A 20,844-nucleotide genomic window follows, 5' to 3' on the forward strand; every position below is an offset into this window, starting at 1 on the left:
GATCAAGATTGGAAGATGGTGGCCATGATGATTATGAAGATCGAAGACATGTAAATATTGGAAGCTTATGTAATAGTTGCATTTGCATCCCGTGCATTTCCCTAGGATTGGACCTAGGCCTGTGTTTAGCTCACACGGTCCGTTAGTATTGGGGCGATTGATCATCCTTGTTTTGTTTACTGTTTATAATATATGCATGATATGTTATAAATAATGAGTATGTGCGTTATTATTATGATAATAACAAAGTTGCATGAATCCGGCAAACATACGATCAAACATGGCGAGCTTTTAAATAAAAAAATTAATGATGAGACCTTTCAAAACTAAAAACCCTCATTTTGAATAAGATTCAAAATTAATATCAAGCCCGAAAAGGGGAATTATAAAATTGGTTATAATTTCCTTGTCTTCCATCGACAATGGGTGCATGATGAACGCTACCCGTACTCGGGGCTCGGCTCATATTATTGGGGGGGCCTTGGGTGCCGGAAAGCTGTGACATCCATTGACATGGTGATGTGAACTACGTGGAACTCCCATGACTTCGGCTCAGATAATTGGGGGAACTCATGGCGACCGTCCATTAAGGTTCAACGTCGATGGGTAAGGCTTGACACGTAAAGATGAACGACGTCTATAATGGGTCCTAATCAAACGTGAGACAAAAGTTTACGTTAAGGGTTGCATTGTGATGCAATTGGGAAACTACCTTTTAGGAATTGTGATTGGCTGTATAATCGGGATCATAATTCGCTAATTGGACCTTACGTACCTACTGAGGAAAGGAGTTTCCCGTTTTCACTAGAGGGTAGTGAAAGATGTCAAAACAGTAGGAGCAAATATTTATGAAGTAAAAGTCCAAACTTCATATCTTACTAAATATTTTAAAATAGTCATCAACATTTATCTGTTTTTACTTTTCAGTACAAATTGACAATGTCTTCGATTCACAATCCGATATCTGCAATACTCGACAAACACATGTTAACCGGATCTAATTACCTCACTTGGCTAAGAAACCTAAAATTAGTCTTGAATTCGGAAAGGGTAGCATATACACTGACTGAGTCGCCCCCTGTTGAGGCTCCGACTGACTACAATCCTGAGGAATTGCAGGCTTACAAGGAATGGTGTGACCATGACTTGATAGCCAGGTGTTATATGCTGACTTCTATGAATGATGAGCTGCAGAGGCGTTTTGAGGGTGCAAAGAGTGCTGCTGACATTCATTTGCACCTCAAGGAGCTCTTTGGAGAGCAAACACGTCCTCTTAGGCATGCTACCGTCAAGGAGCTGATCACTTTACGCATGCAAGATGGGGCCTCGGTCCATGAGCATGGCCTAAAGGTGATCGGGCTCGTGGACAAGCTCGTTGGAATGGATCTGATCTTGCCTTCGGAGTTGACCACCGATGTGTTGCTCTTATCGCTGCCTAGCTCATTTGATCCTTTTGTGGTGAACTTCAACATGAACAAGATTGAACCGACCCTTGAGGAGTTGGTAAACATGCTTGTTACGTTTGAATCCACCATCAAGAAAGAGAAGTTGGTTCTTTATGTGGGTTCTTCATCTGGTACGAAGATTGATCCACATGGGAATGGAAAGAAGCGTTCTTTCCAACGTCCCAAGAAGAACGTGCCCTTGTTGAGGCAATCTCCGAATCCCGTTGTGGCAGCCACACCAGTTAGGGCTGACAAGACTAGTGATGTTTGTCATCACTGCAAGATGCCTGGACATTGGAGGCGAAATTGCAAAGAATATCTGGCCCAGAAGAGTTCTGGAAACGGTATGTTCTAAATTGAAGTAAACATTTCAAATAACTCTACTTCTTGGGTATTAGATACCGGTTATGACTCACATCTCTATAATGAGTTATAGGTGATGGGAAGAAGTAGAATGCTTAAGTAAGGTGTGACCTTCTAGAGGATGGCTATGGAGCAAGAGTTGCTGCCAAGACCTTAAGAAATGTTTATTTATTGTTGAACAATGATTTTAAGTTAATTTTAAGAGATGTTTTGTTTGTACCTTTTTGGTGAAAACATTATTTCCATTTCTATTGTGATAAAGATGGATATTCTTGTTTATTTAGCAAAGGTGTTTGCAACATTTACAAGAATGAATGTTTGATTGGTACTTGAGAACTTGAAAACGATCTCTATAACTTAAAATTGAAAGATATTCAATTAAATGTCAATTCAAAGGCAGACACCATATGAGATATGGATGGGTAAGCCTCCCAAATATTCTTATCTTAGAATATGGGAGCCCTGCTTATGTGAAGCAGGTAGTGGGAGATAAATTGGATAGTTGATCCATTTTATGTTACTTTGTGGGATATCCAAAGATTTTAGTTGGATATCACTTCTATCATCCCCAAGAAACAAATGTCTTTGTTTCTAGGAATGCAACCTTTTTGGAAAAGGAATTTTCTATTGGATAGAAAAGGGGAGATGATAGAACTCGAAGAGGTTCGAGAAACACCCACAATTATAGAACCCACACCCGAAGAGTCAAGAGAGGAGATACAGGCTCCTAGAAGATCCGAGAGAGTCTCGAGACCACCTATGAGATATGGTCTGCTTCTTGAAGAGGGCCATGATGAGCCTAACCATGGATTTGATCCAAGGACCTTCAAGAGCTAAGGTGTTTATACCTTAGTTGGAGCCATCATCAACCTCAAGAGGTTGATAGGTAACGATTTTCTTACACCCTATGTTTGACATATTTGGTGTTTGTTGTATTTGTTGCACAAGATATCATGGTGGCCGAAATTTTTGAACAAAAATCGAAATTTTTGAACTTCCGTTGCGCTTCCGGTCACCGTAACCGATCCCCTTTCATCAACGTCCTGGTCCGTCGCTCTTATCTGCATCACATGAAAATAACTGAAATGAGAATAAATCTCAGCAAGTGGAACTCTACATAGCAATGATACATAGTATACTCTGTAAAACATGACTTTGAAATCATAAATACCATCAACTCTGAAACATGAATACTGTAGCAATAACTGTAGCAATAACATAGTAATAGGATGGTATTCTCTTTTCTCTGGTTGGATTGATATCAATAGTATCTCTGACTGTGGTTCTCGTATCCCAAATCGATTATAAACCGATAACTCTGAGGGATATAAGCCTATGGGCGTTGATCAACTAATTGCATGCAATGCTCTGACTATGATTCAATCAATCCAATAAAACATTTGAATTCTCAATAGCATTTAAACAATCACTTTGGAAACTATATCTTTTCTCTTGTATTCCCTTTTCAATAAATGAGAAATACAATGCCTCCAATAGATAATCAATGGAATCAATACATAACAATGAATCAATTGAAGGGAATAACACTTTGAAACCTTTGAAATACAATACATATAACATCATGTGAGCAAAGGGATGAAATTCCACTTACAAACCAATAGAACACCTCCAAACTATACTCTTGAACACCACCTACAACAATAATCCATAAATAACACCAATATCAACTCTATATCCAAAAACTCAAGTCAAATAATCCAATAAACCATCAAAACATCAAACCCAAGTCAACTCCTAAATCAAAACCTTAATAGAATCGCACCAAAAGCTTACCTAAGCTTCCCAGCACCAAGGAGAACGTCGATCTCAACTCGAATCGTCGAAAAGAAGCTTGGATTGAAGATAGGGAACAAAAGAAATGGTAGAAAACCCTTGCAAAAAGAGAGGAAATCGGGAATGAGAGGGAATGAAAAGGTAAAGTAATGGCTAACGACTCAAAAAAGGTATAAATATCTCGCCCATACCTCCACCGCGGGTGCGCCAACACAAGGGCCGCGGGTGCGCTGAGCTCTCGGCACTCCACAAAAATCCTTAACCACTAACACCGCGGCTGCGGCGCTGCAAGCACCGCGGGTGCGGTGCACACCGCGGGTGCGGTCCCTGCATCACCGCGGGTGCGGTGATGCTACGGCCCTCCAACTCTAAAATCTGCACAGTACACCGCGGGGGCACTCCTCTAAGACCGCTGGTGCACTCTGGTCACGGCCAAGAACAAGATTCAACCAACCAAAATCGATCCGAAACTCTGAAACGAACAACCAACAACAACTAACACCTCAAGAACAATAATAACCAATAATATTATGGCCCAAAACACAACTCTAAACATCTCATCACAAAACCCAAATAACATACGAAACTTAAATCGTACCGTACACCGGGCTCGGCTATTACACATTCAGAAGAAAATGAAGACGACACATGATAGACAAGCGAAATACGCCAACATTAGACGTAGACCATTAGTATTTGAGCAAGGAGATAGAGTATTTCTATAGATTTCCCCATTCAGAGGCGTTGTCAGATTTGGCAAGCGTGGGAAGTTGTCTCCTAGATACGTCGGTCCTTACGAGATCTTAGAGAAGATTGGCGACCGAGCCTATCGACTTGCTCTTCCTCCTTCGTTATCCGGGATACATGACGTTTTTCATGTGTCGATGTTGCGTAGATATATGCCGGATATTTCCCATGTCATTCACCCTGACGAAGCTGAGCTTGATCAGACTTTGAGTTATGTTGAACAACCGATACAAATTCTTGATCGGAAAGAAAAGAAACTCCGGACGAAGACTATTCCGCTAGTGAAAGTTCAATGGAGTCGTCATGGCATTGAAGAAGCGACTTGGGAAACAGAAGCAGATATGCGATAGAAACATCCCGAATTATTTACATGATGTAAGTAAATTTTCTATTTTGATTATTTTACTTATCATGTATGTTGGATAATTACCTGCGATTTCGAGGGCGAAATCATTTCTTAGAGGGGGAGAAATGTAAGGTCCGAGATTTATTAGTATTCATTAATATGAGACTCGGAAGATATGAGAATGCATGACGTGTAAGGAGAGAAGAAAAGACATGAGAAATTAGGGTTTTACAAGACCGCACCTGCGCCCAGAATAGAAGTGCACCCGCGGTCATACAATTAGGAATTTTTACAAGAAAGGCCGAAGCCACACCGCACCCGCGGTGCATGGACAGAAAGTTGGCAAATTTTATTCGAAGCAAGACCGCACCCGCGGTGCAAGTAGACTGCACCCGCGGTGGTGTGACCGCACCCGCGGAAAGAACAAGACCGCACCCGCGGTCGACATTTTTGAAAAATGAAAGTGGTGCCGAAGCATGAACGCACCCGCGCTGAAGATGTCACCGCACCCGCGGTCGTGCGTGTAACTTGAAAAATAAACCATGTGTCCCTTGCCATGCAATATGAGGTGAGGTGTCTTCATTTCCTCCTATTCCGGCTGAGGAATCGAGGGAGGACTTCAGAAGAGAGACAAGGAGAAAGCTTTCATTTCTTTTGATCTCAAACTTGTAATTTTGAATGAGTTAGTAGTCCGATTTTTGATACGAGTTCATTTCCATAATCCTTACGCTAAGAGCTTCACGGTGATGTAAGTTTCCTTCCATTCCTGCATGATTTGAGATATGGTGATTGGGGGAATGAGGAATTACAATAGATTATGCGTTCTTACTAAGTTGGTAATTGTAGATTTGAAACCGGAACGAAGAAATGATATCGAACTCAATTGTTATGATTTTCAAGCATGATTTGTAAATGGATAGACTGATATTCGACTTGTTGATATTATCGGCATCTCGATATTACGCTGTTATGCTGTTAAATTGTATCAGAATCGATTACTGGATTCTATATGAATTGCTTCGAGTCATATAGGTGGATAGATGATATCTAGACATTGATATTTCAGATTTGTATTGTCCACTTTAAACTCGAGACTTTGACGACGACAGATTATTCGGCAAGAAAGGTATAATGCATGTTTTTTTTGGGGAGATATGACTCAAATTAGATCCAATTTGAGTTTCCCAACCAAAATCACATACTAGATTTATTGTTTATCTTGTAACATGATTGTTATTTGTTTATAGACTTGTATTCAAATCTTTTGATATGATTATGCTTTGTTTACAGATTGTTATTCATTGCATTTAAGATAGGGAGTCTTGACAGAACAGTCAAACTTCTAGACGTTCGGTGATATCACAGCTTAGGGGAAGAGCAGTCTCCTATTGTAGATGTGGATACAGATCAGGCCGAAGTCTAGGAATAAGACGTACAGTCACCCCGATTGGGAGGCTATGTGATAGATCGTCTTATTCACACCGGGATCCCTAGAGTTATAGTCGAGTCGAGTTCAGACATGGTTTGATTCGCATTGCATGTTTATATGAATGTCATTCATAATAGCATGTTTCATGTTTTATATTGATTATATGCATGTATACATGTTTATACTGGGATTTGTTCTCACCGGAGTTTCCGGCTGATGTTATGTCTGTATGTGTGCATAACAACAGGTGGGGCAGGATCGGGGTCGAGACAGAGATAGATCGTGATAGCGTGGTAACTTCGGGCGCAGCAGAGGACACTAGCTTTGTACTACTTATAAATAGTAGTTTGTTTTAAACACTAGTTTGTACGAATGTATAATAACAAGACTTGTATTTACATTTGATGAAATAAAGTAGAAGTATATGTTGTGTTTAGTTTTATTAACATTTGATGTAATGTTAAAAGCAAAAATTTGACCCACTTTTTATAATAAGGATCCATTTAATACCAAAGAAATGAGTTAGAGCCCGGGTCCCCACAACAGGTGGTATCAGAGCGATAGATCCTTTAGAATGAGATAAGATAGAATGAGCGGGGTAGATCGAGTCATCTTCCTTGCTTTATGATGTGCTAGCATGATTTATTGTTTTTCTTATTACATGTTGTGTGTTATCTGATGTGATTACAGCATGTAATGACTGAATCAGAACCGATTCTGGATCAGAGGTAAATGATCAGAGGATGGCTGAGACAGCTTGTATAGCCTCTACACTAAATTGTTTGAATACCAGATACATGCCTCCTAGAAGAGCAGCTGTGCCTTTGCGACCCACAGCACCAGAACAGGGTAGCACATCCGGGGATCCGATGGATGTTACTGCTACACCCATTGTAATGCCCAGGAATTATAGAATTGATCAACCAAGATTGTTAATCTTCATTAACGTGAAACTCAGAAGATAGGAGAATGCATGACATGCAATGAGGGAAGAAAAGACATGAGAAAAGAAGAGTTTTATTGGAGACAAGACCGCACCTGCGCCCAGAACAGGAGTGCACCTGCGGTCATTAAAAATAGAATTTTGAAGGTGAGGCCGAAGCATCAGCGCACCCGCAGTGCCAGATAAGACCGCACCCGCGGTGCATGGACAGAAAGTTGGGCATTTTGCCCGTAGCCACACCGCACCCACGGTGCAAGATAGACCGCACCCGCGGTGGAAATCCCGTAGCATCACCGCACCCGCGGTACAAGTAACAGCGCACCCGCGGTCTAAGCTCTTGGAAAAATGTAAGGATAGATATTGCATGAGCGCACCCGCGGTACAATGCACGACCGCACCCGCGGTCTAACGTGTAGCGTAAAGAATGAAGACACGTTTTGCATGTCATGCAAGGTATATATACATATGTATTACACGTCTCCTTCTTCAGAAATTCAGAGAGAGAGGCGAAGCTTTTGGGGAAAAATCCTTACGCCTTTTAGATTTGTGATTTTGAAATATCCGTCTATCAGAATTCAAATCCGACTTCAGTTCTGTGTTCCTCCCGACACGAGCTACACAAGGACGTAAGTTTCATTACGTTTTGCAGTATTTTGAAATTTGGATGTTGCCAGAATTGAATATGCTTCAGATATGTGGTTTCTGCTACCGTAGAAATTGTATAATTGAAGTCAGATTGACGAATAGATTGTTTATACAATTGTTATGATTTTTAAAAGATATTGACTGAGATTCTATATCAGAATTGTGTTAGTATTCAGAGTATGAATTATATTGACACGGATTATGAGTTCCAATATTTTATTTGTGATGTTCAGAGTGACGGGGTTATTCAGAATGTATTGTTATGCCGTCGAAACGTCAGTTGATTTAGATGATCAAATTCAGTATTGATCTAGATTGATCAGATATGATATTGATTGAGATTCATGGTTATACTGTTGATTTTGATCAGTTGAATACCGATTTGAGTATTGATCAGAACAGATTCTGAACTGAGATATATACTGATATTGTATTTATGTGATTTGTCATTATCAGATTGATATGGACAGACTCGACTTTGAGACTTCGTCTACGTCAGACCGGGACGACAAAGGTATAATTCATGTGATATTTGGGAAGACATAACTCAAATCATATCTCATTTGAGTTTCCCAACTAAATCACATACTAGACTTAGTGTTTATCTTCTGATATGATTATGATTTGTTCATAGACTTTATATTCAAATCTTTTGAAATGAACATGCTTTGTTTATAGATGGTATTCATTGCATTTGAGATAGGAAAGTTTGACAGATAGTCAGACTTCTAGATGTTCGGTGTATCTCAGCTTAGGAGCAGCTCTGTCTCCTATTGCAGCCGTTGATACAGCTCAGACCGAAGTCTAGGAATAAGACGTACAGTCAACCCGAGTGGGAGGGTAGGTGACAGCCATTGACGTCTTATTCACACCGGGATCCCTAGAGTTATAGTTGAGTCGAGTCTAGACATGATTTGACTAGAACTGCATGCGTTTATGGATGTGGTTTCATAGACTATGAAACCCATTGCTATTGCTTTCAGTTATGATAGCATGTTTTATGATTTGATTTGAGTAGCATGTTTAACTGATTTGTGTTGCATGCTTATTTGATTTGATTTCATAGATTATGAAATCTATTATCTATGAATATGTTTATGATAGCATGTTTTACGATTTTGATTGTTTTTATACATGCTTACCATGTTTTATACTGGGATTTATTCTCACCGGAGTTATCCGGCTGTTGTTTTGTTTTGTATGTGTGCATGACAACAGGTGGGGCTGGATCAGGGTCAAGAGAATGAGGAGAGAAGAAGAGTTAGAGTGGTGATTCCGGACTTATTGCAGATTTGGTTTATTACTTGAACTTAGTAACCGAACCTTAGACTTATATTGTACAGTATTGTACTTTTATACTGAAATGTATTTTATACTGAGATGTATATTATTTAGATTCCATTACCTTCCGCATTTACATTTTAAAAAGAAAAATTTTTAGGCCCTGTTTATCAGAACTGATAATTAAATCCCAACGATGATTAAGAAGATGATTAGCGTCCAGGTCCCCACAACAGGTGGTATCAGAGCCAAGTTCCTTTAGAGTGAGATAGTCAGAACTGATAGATATTTTAGAATGAGATAGTAGAGAATGAGCGGGGTAGATTGAATTGTCTTCCTTGCATGTGATTGCTAGCATGAGAATTATGTTAATGTTGACTTACATTGTGTGTGCTAGCATGATTTATTGCTTTCCCTATTACATGTTGTTTGTTATCTGAGTTGACTACAGCATGTAATTACCAAGACTAAATCAGAACCGAGTCTGAATCAGAAGTATATGATCAGAGGAGGGCTGAGACAGATTGTATAGATTATGTACTAATCTTTTTTATTATCAGTTATACCGCCTCGAAGAATTTCAGAAAAGGGCAGTACTTCTTCTGAACCGATAGATGCATCAGAAACTCAGCTAGAAGTAAAGATGAAAGAATTTCAGTTATTGCAGCCGCCGATTCTGAATGGTATCGAGACGTCTGAAGATTGTCAGAACTGGTTTGATGACATAGAAATACTGTTCGATTTACTTGATTTTACAGATGAACAGAGAGTTAAGATGGTGCCTTATCAGTTACAAGAAGCCGCCAGGAATTGGTGGAATACCAGTAGAAGAATGTGGGAACAGAGAGGTACCGTGATTTTGTGGGGACCCGGACGCTAATCATGATCTTAATCATCATTGGGACTAATTAATCAATTATAAAACAGGGTCTAAATTTTTTTTAAAAATACAAAGCGGAAACGTAATGTAATTTACTCAAATTACATATTAAACGTGAACATACAAATCTTGTGTTATCTAAAAGAATTCAACTAGGTTCAACTACATATCAGTGCTGAATCCCATGTTGCTTCGAAGCCCGGATCTCCAAGCTATCTAATCTTCTCTCATCCTCTTCTTGACCATGATCCAGCCCCACCTGTTGTCATGCACACATACAAAACCAGACAACAGCCGGATAATTCCGGTGAGATATAAATATCCCAGTATAAACAATGTATACATACAATCATATAAAAGCATATACAAAAGCATATATAAGAAATATTATTAACCTGTATCAAATCAGAATACATAAATCAATATCAAGCATTCAATAATCATGAATGATAAAAACAATGTAAATCAACATGTCATATCAGGCTCAACTCAACCGACGCGTCGTCTCAGACTCGACTCCACTGACGCGTCGTCTCAGACTCGACTCAACTCTAACCTAGGGATCCCGATGTCTGGATATAGGTAATTATATCGAATCTCAGTCGATAGGAATGAATCAATCCCTAAACGGCATTGATATAATTCATATATCAGTGTCTGGGCGAATCAGCCGCAGAATTGACGACTCAGTCAATAACCCGACGAATCAGCCGGTAATTAGGCGAATCAGCCAATAATCAGACAACTCAGCCTGTAATTAAGCGAATCAGCTTAAGTTTAGACGAATCAGTCAATAACCAGACGAATCAGCCGGTGACTAGGCGAATCAGCCTATAATAAGACGAATCAGTCAATAACCAGACGAATCAGCCGGTGACTAGGCCAATCTGCCTATGACCCAACGACTCAGTAATCAATACATGCAGTCAGTATCTAAGCTAATCAATCAATGACTAGCGAATCAGCAGTCATTACATGCAGTGGCTATAAATCAATAGATCACAATCATAAGTCTCATCAATTGCAAATATCAATGCAATAAATGAAAGTATGTGATTTAGGGAGACTCGAGTCAAACCTCACTCGAGTTGTGCAATCCCAACTCAACATTAATTTATACATTTCTTTCTGATACTCTGACTCTGTCGAAGTCTCGAACTCCAATCTGTCAATACTCAATCTGACAATAACAATATCAATGAGTATACTATCAATACCCGTTCAAATCAATACTGGATATAAACAGAATTTAATCAAATTCTGTTTCAACAACATAATGTCATAATTTCAATATATCCAGCTCTACCATATCAGTCAGATATCAATCCCAACAACTCATACTCGATAACAATTCAATTCTGATATCAATTGATTCCAAAACAATTCCGAAAATCATAACAATTTCATATGGTATCTGTTTCTCAATCCAGTTTCGATTATACGATGTCTAACATGCCAAGAACATCATATATGAATCATATCAGATTCTGACGATACCATAATTTCAAATCATATCAAAACGTAGCAAAACTTACGTCCAGTTGTAGCCTACGTCGATAGGAACACAGTACCGCAGTCGGATTCAAAATCAGACGGACGAATTTCTCACAAAAGGCGTAAGGATTTCTGGCAAACTTTCCTCGGCTTATTTCGATTTTCTGAATACTGAATGCTACATTTTCGATTTTGTTATATATATCATGCATGTGAAGGCTAGGTGGCGCATCCTTTGTAAACCACGTCTCGCGCATATGCGCGACTTCCCCCGCGCATATGCGCGAGACCTTCGGGTCTCCGCGCTGGTGCTCTCAGCTGCTCGCGCATATACACGCCCCATCGCCGCGCATATGCGCGAGACCTACTGTCTCGTGCCCAACTACCTTCGCGCATATGCGCGCCTCCTTCGGCGCATATGCGCCAACCTCACTGGACTTATCGCGCATGTGCGTGCTTCACGTTGCGCATGTGCGCGCAGGGTTCGACTTTGGCACCTTGGTTTCTGCACAGCTCGCGCATATGTGCGCCTACTCTTCGCGCAGATGCGCGAGACCTTCGGCTCTCGCACCAACAATCTCACATGCACACTTTCAATTCGTGTTTCGGTTAGCCCTTTCATAATCATCTCGATTAAAAATCAATAATCGTAATTTAATACGATATTAAATCTCGGGCATTACATTTCTCCCCCTCTTAGATCTGAGTTCGTCCTCGAACTCGCAAGTAATCAATTCCGATATGTCAGAGGAAATGTATACAGAGTTTAAATCAGAAACTCATCTCAATGAATATGTTCTGAAATTTCAATATTATATCAAATTCTATTTCTAAAAATAGCTCTGATAAAGTCAATCTCGCAATACTGGTTATACAACATCTTTATATACCCAACTAACAGTTCGTAACAGCTCAACACCCTCAGCTGTTATTAAGTCTGTTTACCTCAATCAAAGATATATTCGATCTTTGGTCTCAAATACCAACAGTCATCGTCCGACGTTGGCATATTCAGTCTGTTTATTATGAGTTGTTTTCATTTTCTTCTGAATTAGCTTCATCTTTTCAGTCATATCTCTGATCATTTCAGATCTAATCTCAAGAATCTCAGAGATATCATTTCAATAAAGAGAGAATCCATATATCTTTCCGTACAACGCTTCGAAAGGAGTTATCTCAATACTCGTTTAATATTTATTGTGGTACGAAAACTCACAAAATGGCAATGAATCCTGCCATTCAGTGTTAAAATCAGGCATTACAGCTTTCAGCATATCCTCCGAAATCTGGATAATCCACTCTGACTATCCATCAGATAGTGAATACTATTCAGTATTCAGATATAATCTAGTATCTAACTCTTACGGTACATTCTGCCGTGCAAAATCAACCAAAATCATGGTCTAATATACTCAACTCTCAACACTCCGTGTAATCTAATCACTTTTCTGACAGAACCTCCGTAATATATCATATTTGTACATCTTCATGTACGGTTTAGCACTCACAGACTGGGTCAGTCTGTCATTCTTAACTCAATCAATATTCAATTCCGAGAGGAATGTAGTAACTTCATTACGATATCCTTGGAAATGTAATCTCATTTCCATTCAGGAACCGATAAATTATGTAATAACCGAGCCTGGTGTACGGTACGGTTTAAGTTTTCATAAGTTTATTGACTACTTGGTCAAGTTTAGGTATAGTTTGGATGTTAAGAGTTTCGATTTATGATTTATAGTGTGGTTGGTTATAGATGATGTGTAGTGCTATTGTAGCGGCGTTACGATTTAATTCATGATAATTCGTATGTTGAGCCAATTGGTATGAGGCCAATTGGAGTGGTTAGATAAGACATAGAGGTATAACTTTCTAATTTTGAGTTTTGTTCAAATCATTGTGGAAGGTAAGCCAAAACAGCCCCGAAGTGTGTCGTGTGTTTCGACGTTTCTCCAGTGACACATGTTGGGAGAATGGGCATAAAGTTTTACTCAGAGCTCCAAATGATCTGAAATTTTGAGGGATTGAAGATACGACATAGGGCTACAACTTTGTAGTTTACTACTTTTTCTAATTCGGACGGGAAGAGGCGGTTATGAAGCGATCTTTAACGTGGCAGTGCGCAGAGTGGCGCCCGAGCGGTAATGTTTGGCCGCCCGAGCGCCACTCATTCTGGATTTTTGGGTTTCGGACAGAATCTTTGGCGCCCGAGCGGTACTTTTCAACCGCCCGAGCGCCGGGTACAGTATAAGCGTGTTTTGGCGATTTTAGTGCTTAAATATGAGAGTTGGTCTTATTCTTCTCATTTCCTCCTCCCCCATTTTCGAATTTTCTCTCCTTGGGAGACTAGGGTTCCAATTTCTTTTCCATTCCTTTCTTTGATTCTTGCTCTTGGTGGATTATTGTTGAGGGAACTAAGTTATTTTGGGATCAAAAAGCTAAGGTAAGCTTTTGGTTTGGTTATTTCTTAGTTTTTGGTGTTGGAGATGATATGGGTTTGTTGATGGTGTTGGTTTACGGATTAATTGATATGGGTTTATGATTATTGAGTTGTTGATGGTTCAATACTTGGTTTATTGTGTAGGAATTCAACCAAGGGTTTAGATTCAAGGTTCCAAGTGGTTGTAAGTGGAATTTCATCCTTTGTGCTCACATGATATTATATGTATGGTGTTCTAATGATTTTAAAGTGTTATTCCCTTCATTTGATTCATGGTTATGTATTGATACACTTGTTATACATATTGGAGGCATTTTATGTCTCAATTATTGAAAAGGGAATACAAGAGCTTAATGCTTTCAAAGTGTTTGATGAAATGTCAAAGAGAGAGTTCAAATGTTTTATGGATTGATAGATACATAGTCAGAGATTGCATGCAATTAGTTGATCAACGACCATAGACTTATATCCCTCAGAGTTGTCGATTTATATCGATGGGATATAGGTAAGAGACAGAGATACTATATAGATGTCAATCCATACCAGAGAAAAGAGAAATACCATCGTTATTATTATTCATGCTATGATATTCATATTTCAGAGTTGATGGTATTTAATGTTTTCAAAGTCATGTTTTCAGAGTATGATATGTATCATTGCTATGTAAGAGTTCCACTTGCTGAGTTTTATACTCATTTCAGTTATTTTCATGTAATGCAGATAAGAGCGACGGGCCGGGACGTTGATTGTGGGCCGGAGTCATATGCATACCAAAGATGGAAGGAAGAAGTTATTTTGCTAGCATTTTGACATGATCACAAGAATGATATTTTGCTTTTTGTTGTATCATTTTATTGATCATGTGTATACTTATGAATATATATATGAAATGTATTTTGAATCCTTCTTCCATTTTAAAGAAAATTTTAAATTCCGCTGTTATTTTATTAAAACGGGTCAGAGGTGTCACAAATTATCTAACCAATCTCTTGGTTTGTTTTCTTTCTGTATTTATCGGTCTGTAATTTAGACATTTCAGTCCAAACTCTTTCATATCTAGTCTCATATGTTTCTATCAAAACAGTTTCTGCTATCAGGATGCTTACTAAGTCAAGTATTGCACCTTTCTGACAATCAATATCATTTCACATTCGAACTATCGGGCACAACCAATCAATTATTAACATACAATACAGTATTACTTACCTGGTTCAAAAACGGATTCAGAACAACAGCAAGATTCAATCAGATTCAAAACATGCTAAACTCATAAAACCGCAAATATCCGACACTGATATTCACCTCGGCCAACTAATTACGGTTCAATTCTGTTAAAATCAACGAATATATCATCTTCAGATATAACACATCCTGAATGCAATCTGTCTCAATCAGGATTCAAAATTTCAACAATTTCTAATATCAGTTCAAGGCTAAAATCAATCTCTCTTATTGGAATCAGATCTGAAGTCTTATCTGGAGAAAACATTAATAACTTTCTTATCATTGGTAAATCAGCAAATGATAGACTCAACTTCAGTAAATCAACTGAATACATAAGGAGTCACTCTGCTCCTTTCGGTAATAATCGAGTCATAGCTAGTACGAATATCAAAGGAATTCTCAGTCTAGAATTCTTATCGTACAATATTCCTCCATTGGCCATCTCAGGTCCGATTCTCACCATCTTCTGGAATTAATCTATGGTAGCTCTGTACTTGATCAGCATATCAATATCAGTAATGTAGTTCCAGAATCATAGAACACCATTACCATACCATTTACCACACAATCTAACTCGATCTCATTCTTATCCTACTGTAGTATAAAAGATCTAACAGAAATCGCTGATACAAGATCTTTTCCCAAAGAACAAGAAACAAATACTACAGTAAATAGGGACTCAACAGATAATGTATGCATCAATGCAAATCTTTCATAAATAAAAGCATGTGAAGCACCGGTATCCCTCAATACATATGCAGGATAATCAAACAAATCAGTTACCTGCAACATCATCATCTGGTGCTTCCTGAGCCTGCTCCTTGGTCAAAGCAAATACTCTGGCCTGCTGTCTAGGAGGCTGGCCAACTGTCTGGCATCCTCCTGGCCTCTGCTGTGACTGAGATGGTGCTGGCTGAAATGAAGGGACAACCGCTGATCGTCTACTCCACTGTGCCGCTGATCCAGATGATTCGGCTCCCTGGGATCTTTGGGAACCCCTCTATGGACTGTAATAGCCGAGCCTGGTGTACGGTACGGTTTAATATTTCATAAGTTTATTGACTACTTGGTTAAGTTTAAGTATAGTTTGGATGTTAAGAGTTTCGATTTATGATTTTAGTATAGTTGGTTATAGATGATGTGCAGTGTTATTGTAGCGGCGTTACGATTAAATTCATGATAAGAGGTATATTGATCCAAATGAGGTGAGGCCAATTGGAGTGGTTAGATAAGACATAAGGCTATAACTTTCTTATTTTGAGTTTTGTTCAAATCATTGTGGAAGGTAAGCCAAAAGTGTCCCGAAGTGTGTCGTGTGATTCGACGTTCCTCCAGTGACACAGGTTGGGAGATTTAGCATAACGTTTTACTCAGACCTCCAAATGATCCGAAATTTTGAGGGAGTCAAGATAAGACATAGAGCTACAACTTTGTAGTTTACCACTTTTTCTAATTCGGACGGGAAGAGGCGTTTCTGAGGCGATCTTTGAAGAAGCTGTTCGCAGAGTACACTGTGGCAGGACCGATGCAGGAGCGCACCCGCAGTCATGTAAGGACCGCACCCGCGGTCCCAGTGGTTCAGAAAATGATGTTTGGTCGAAGGCTTGGCGCACCCGCGGTCCTTGTGTTGCCGCACCCGCTGTGGAGGTATGGTCGAGCTTTTAAGTTACTTTTTGGAGTGGTTGGCCATCACTTTACCCTTTTCTCTTCTTTTCATTTCGAAATTCTCTCCATTTCTTAGGGTTTTCATCCATTTCTTTCATTTCCTATCTTCAATCCAAGCTTCTTGTTGGCGATTCGAGTTGAGATCGACGTTCTCCTTGGTGCTAGGAAGCTTAGGTAAGTTTTTGGTGCGATTCTTTTAAGGTTTTGAGTTAAGAGTTGACTTGGGCATGTTGTTCTTCTGGATTTATGGATTTATTGTCATGGATTCTTGATTATAGAGTTGATGTTGGTGTTATTTATGGATTATTGTTGTAGGTGGTGACCAAGAGCTAAGTTTGAGGTATTCTATTGGGTTGTAAGTGGAATTTCATCCCTTGTGCTCACATGATGTTATATGTATTGTGTTTCAAAGGTTTTAATGTGTTATTCCCTTCAATTAATTCATTGTTATGTATTAATTCCATTGCTATGCATATTGGAGGCTTTTATGTCTCATTATTGTTCAAAAGGGAATACAAGAGAAAAGTAACAGTTTCAAAGTGATTGTTAAAGCCAAGAGAGAGTTTAAATGTTTTTATTGGATTGATAGATACATAGTAAGAGATTGCATGCAATTAGTTGATCAACGACCATAGGCTTTTATCCCTCAGAGTTATCGATTTTTATCGATTTGGGATACGAGCACCCCAGAGCAGAGATACTATTGATATCAATCCAACCACAGTAAAGAGAAATACCATCTCATTTCTATGCTATTGCTATGATATTCATGTTCAGAGTTTATGTTTCAGAGTTGATGGTATTTATGATTTCAAAGCTATGTTTTCAGATTCTATTGTCATTGCTATGTAAGAGTTCCACTTGCTGAGATTTATTCTCATTTCAGTTATTTCATGTGATGCAGATCAGAGTGGTGGCCCGGGACGTTGACTGTGGACTGGGGGTCATATGCATACACCGTTGGGAGGAAGATTTTGGCATGATCATAGGAATGATGTTTTGTATTTTGTTATGTCATTTAAATGATCATGTACTTATTTTGTTGTAAAAACGTTTAAAGAAATGTATTTTGAAACTTCTTCCATATTTTAAAGAAAAATTTATTTCCGCTGCGTATTTTTATTGTTACGGGTCAGAGGTGTCAAATGGACATACTCTAGCAAAATGTCCCAGTTGTTTGCAGAAGTGGCAACTACCAAGTACTCCTTGGCATTGCTCAGTGGAATGTCTCCCTCCACAAATTCCGCAGTAAACGCCGGTATAACTCTGCTGAGAACCACTGGAGCTAGAAGAACTGCCGCCAGACTTCTTATACTGCTTTCCTCTAGCCTTCAGAAAATCTATCCTTCCACCACTGCTACTGCCACTCTCGAATCGGGGAGGTGGTTGCTGTGGTCTCGACACTGGAGGAACAAATTCAGCTCCTCTCTGCCTTATCAGGCCCGCTTCAGCGCCCTTAGCTCTATTCATGGCATCAGCAAAGTTATTCGGTCGTCCTGTGTTAACCAATGTAAAAATATCGGGATTCAAGCCATTGACGAACTGATCAGCAACGGCTTCGTCATTTTCAGACACATGAGGAGCAAACTTCAACAAGGTAGAGAACTTGGTCACATATTCTTCAATGTTCAGCTGACCCTACCTCAAATTGGCAAATTCTGCCCCTTTGTCTTTCCTGTACGATACTGGGAAAAATCTCTGATAAAACTCAGTTTTAAATACATCCCAAGTAATAATCGTACCTCGTTGCTCCAAGGCCCTCTTCATCGTAATCCACCAGCTTTTTGCAACATCAAGCAACTGGTGTCCAATCAATTTAATTCGGCGCTCAGCACTGTACTCCAGTGAATCAAACATCATTTCAATATTACCCAACCAACTATCACACTCAACTGATGTCTCAGTACCCTGCAAGGTCGGTGGCTTGAAAGACTGAAACCTTTTCAGCAAGATTTCCATTGGAGTCGGGGTTACATCCATGGGAGGATTCGATGTACTACCCTGTTCTGGTATTCGTCTCGGAGGTATATCTGAATATCAAAAGGGTTAGTAACCCAATCCAACAAACCTGTTTCAATTCAGTCCCTCCTCCGATCATCTTACTGCTGATCGAGAATCAGTTCAGATTCATTCTCAATAATACTTATTACAAAATCAAATCAGATACATCAAGTAACATGTAGTATATAAAGAAGTAAGACATGCTAGCATTCAAAAGCAAGGAAGAGAACTCAATCTACCCCGCTCACTAGCCTCTTCTGTAAGGCCCGAGATTATATCACTTTAATCCGAGATTATTTAATTTACGAATTTTGGAATGATGAATTAAATTCCACGATTTTATAATTAAGTAGGATTTAAATTGAATTAAAAATAGTTATTGAGGGCTAAATTGCAAATAGTGAAGAATCCAGGGACTAAAGTGCAAATTATGACTTGGTGGGACACTTGTCATGCTTTGACATATAAAAGTTTCAATTCCTTCACTTTCCTCCAGCAAGAAACCGAGATTCCCATTTCCAAATTCCTCAAATTTCCAATTGGTTTAGAAACTTGATTGTGCGTGATCCGTTTATCAGAATTTAAATCCGGACACAGTACCGTACTCCTCTCGACGAGAGCTACAACTGGACGTAAGTTTTATTGAGTTCTATTATCATTTGAAATTATGATATTGGAGAAATTATTATTTGACCATTATTATGTGTTCTGGGAATACTAGACATCGTAGAATCGAAGTCAGATCGAAGAACAGATTGATTATGAAATTGTTATGATTTTTCAGATTATATTAATTGAAATTGAATAGATTTGGATTATAGAATGATTACAAATTGTATCGAATATGGATTATTATTTGTAATTAATATCTGGTGATATGGTATTGACGGGAATACTGAGATTGTGCCGTTATGCCGCTGATTTGAGTTAATTCAGATTAATCAGATTCAGAGTTGAATTGAGAATAAAATATTGATATTATGATTCTTGATATATCGTTTCAGATTTACAGAGACAGTCTTGAGTTCAGAACTTCGATTGCTTTAGACCGAGACTATAAACGATAGGTATAAGTCAATGTGGTGTTGGGAGATGGACTTGAGTCGGTTTAGACTTGGGTTTCCCTAAATCACATACTTTACTTTATTACATTGATTTTGCACGTGTTAATTGATATACTTGCTCTCTTGATATATAGATAGCAGGTATCAGATTACTTGTTCTATTGATAGATAGACAACAGGTATCAGTCGAGTAATCTTGTGACAACCGTGCCTGATAGTGGTGGGATCGCCACGGGCACATTGCACAATGTCACAAGATAGTATAGAAATCTTGGGACGGAAGTGCCTGATAGTGGCGGGATCACCACGGGCACATGGCACGATGTCTCAAGATAGGATGCTAGCGATAGAGCTACAGTCCATGACGGTTAGGTCAGGACACCGGATGTTGGTTATATCGAGTAAATAGGATTGGAATTCTTCTATTACGGAATTCGATATAGGAACACCATATTTGGTTATATCGAGGTAATAGGAATAAAGTTCCTTATATTACGGAATTCGATATAGGAATACCACATTTGGAAACCGGGATCCCTAGACTAGGATTGAGTCTAGTCTGAATGATAGAGTTATGATCATTGTCGACAGTCTATGATTGTTTATGTTCAGATTTTGATACATATATCTGTTACCTGATTACATGCTTTATAATTGTTTATATGATTGCATGTTTCGTTGATTTATACTGGGATTTATTCTCACCGGAGTTATCCGGCTGTTGTCTTGTCTGTATGTGTACATGACAACAGGTGGGACAGGATCAGGGTCCAGAAGATGAGGAGAGATCGTGATAGAGTGGAGACTTCGGACTTGGATGTATATAGGGTTTTGACACTTGATATTTAGATGTTGAACCTTAGTTTTACTGATTTGTAGACGATACAGGACTTGTACTTTATTTTATAGTGAGTTGTATATTAGTTGATTTCACTACGTTCCGCATTTTAAAAAAAAAAATTTAGACCATGTTTTATAATTGATTAATTAGTCCCAACAATGATTAAGAACTTTATTAGCGTCCGGGTCCCCACAACAGGTGGTATCAGAGCGATAGATCCTTTAGGCTGAGATAGTCAGAGC

Source organism: Primulina eburnea, chromosome 5, assembly GCF_022965805.1.
Source record: "Primulina eburnea isolate SZY01 chromosome 5, ASM2296580v1, whole genome shotgun sequence".
Classification (NCBI taxonomy): domain Eukaryota; kingdom Viridiplantae; phylum Streptophyta; class Magnoliopsida; order Lamiales; family Gesneriaceae; genus Primulina; species Primulina eburnea.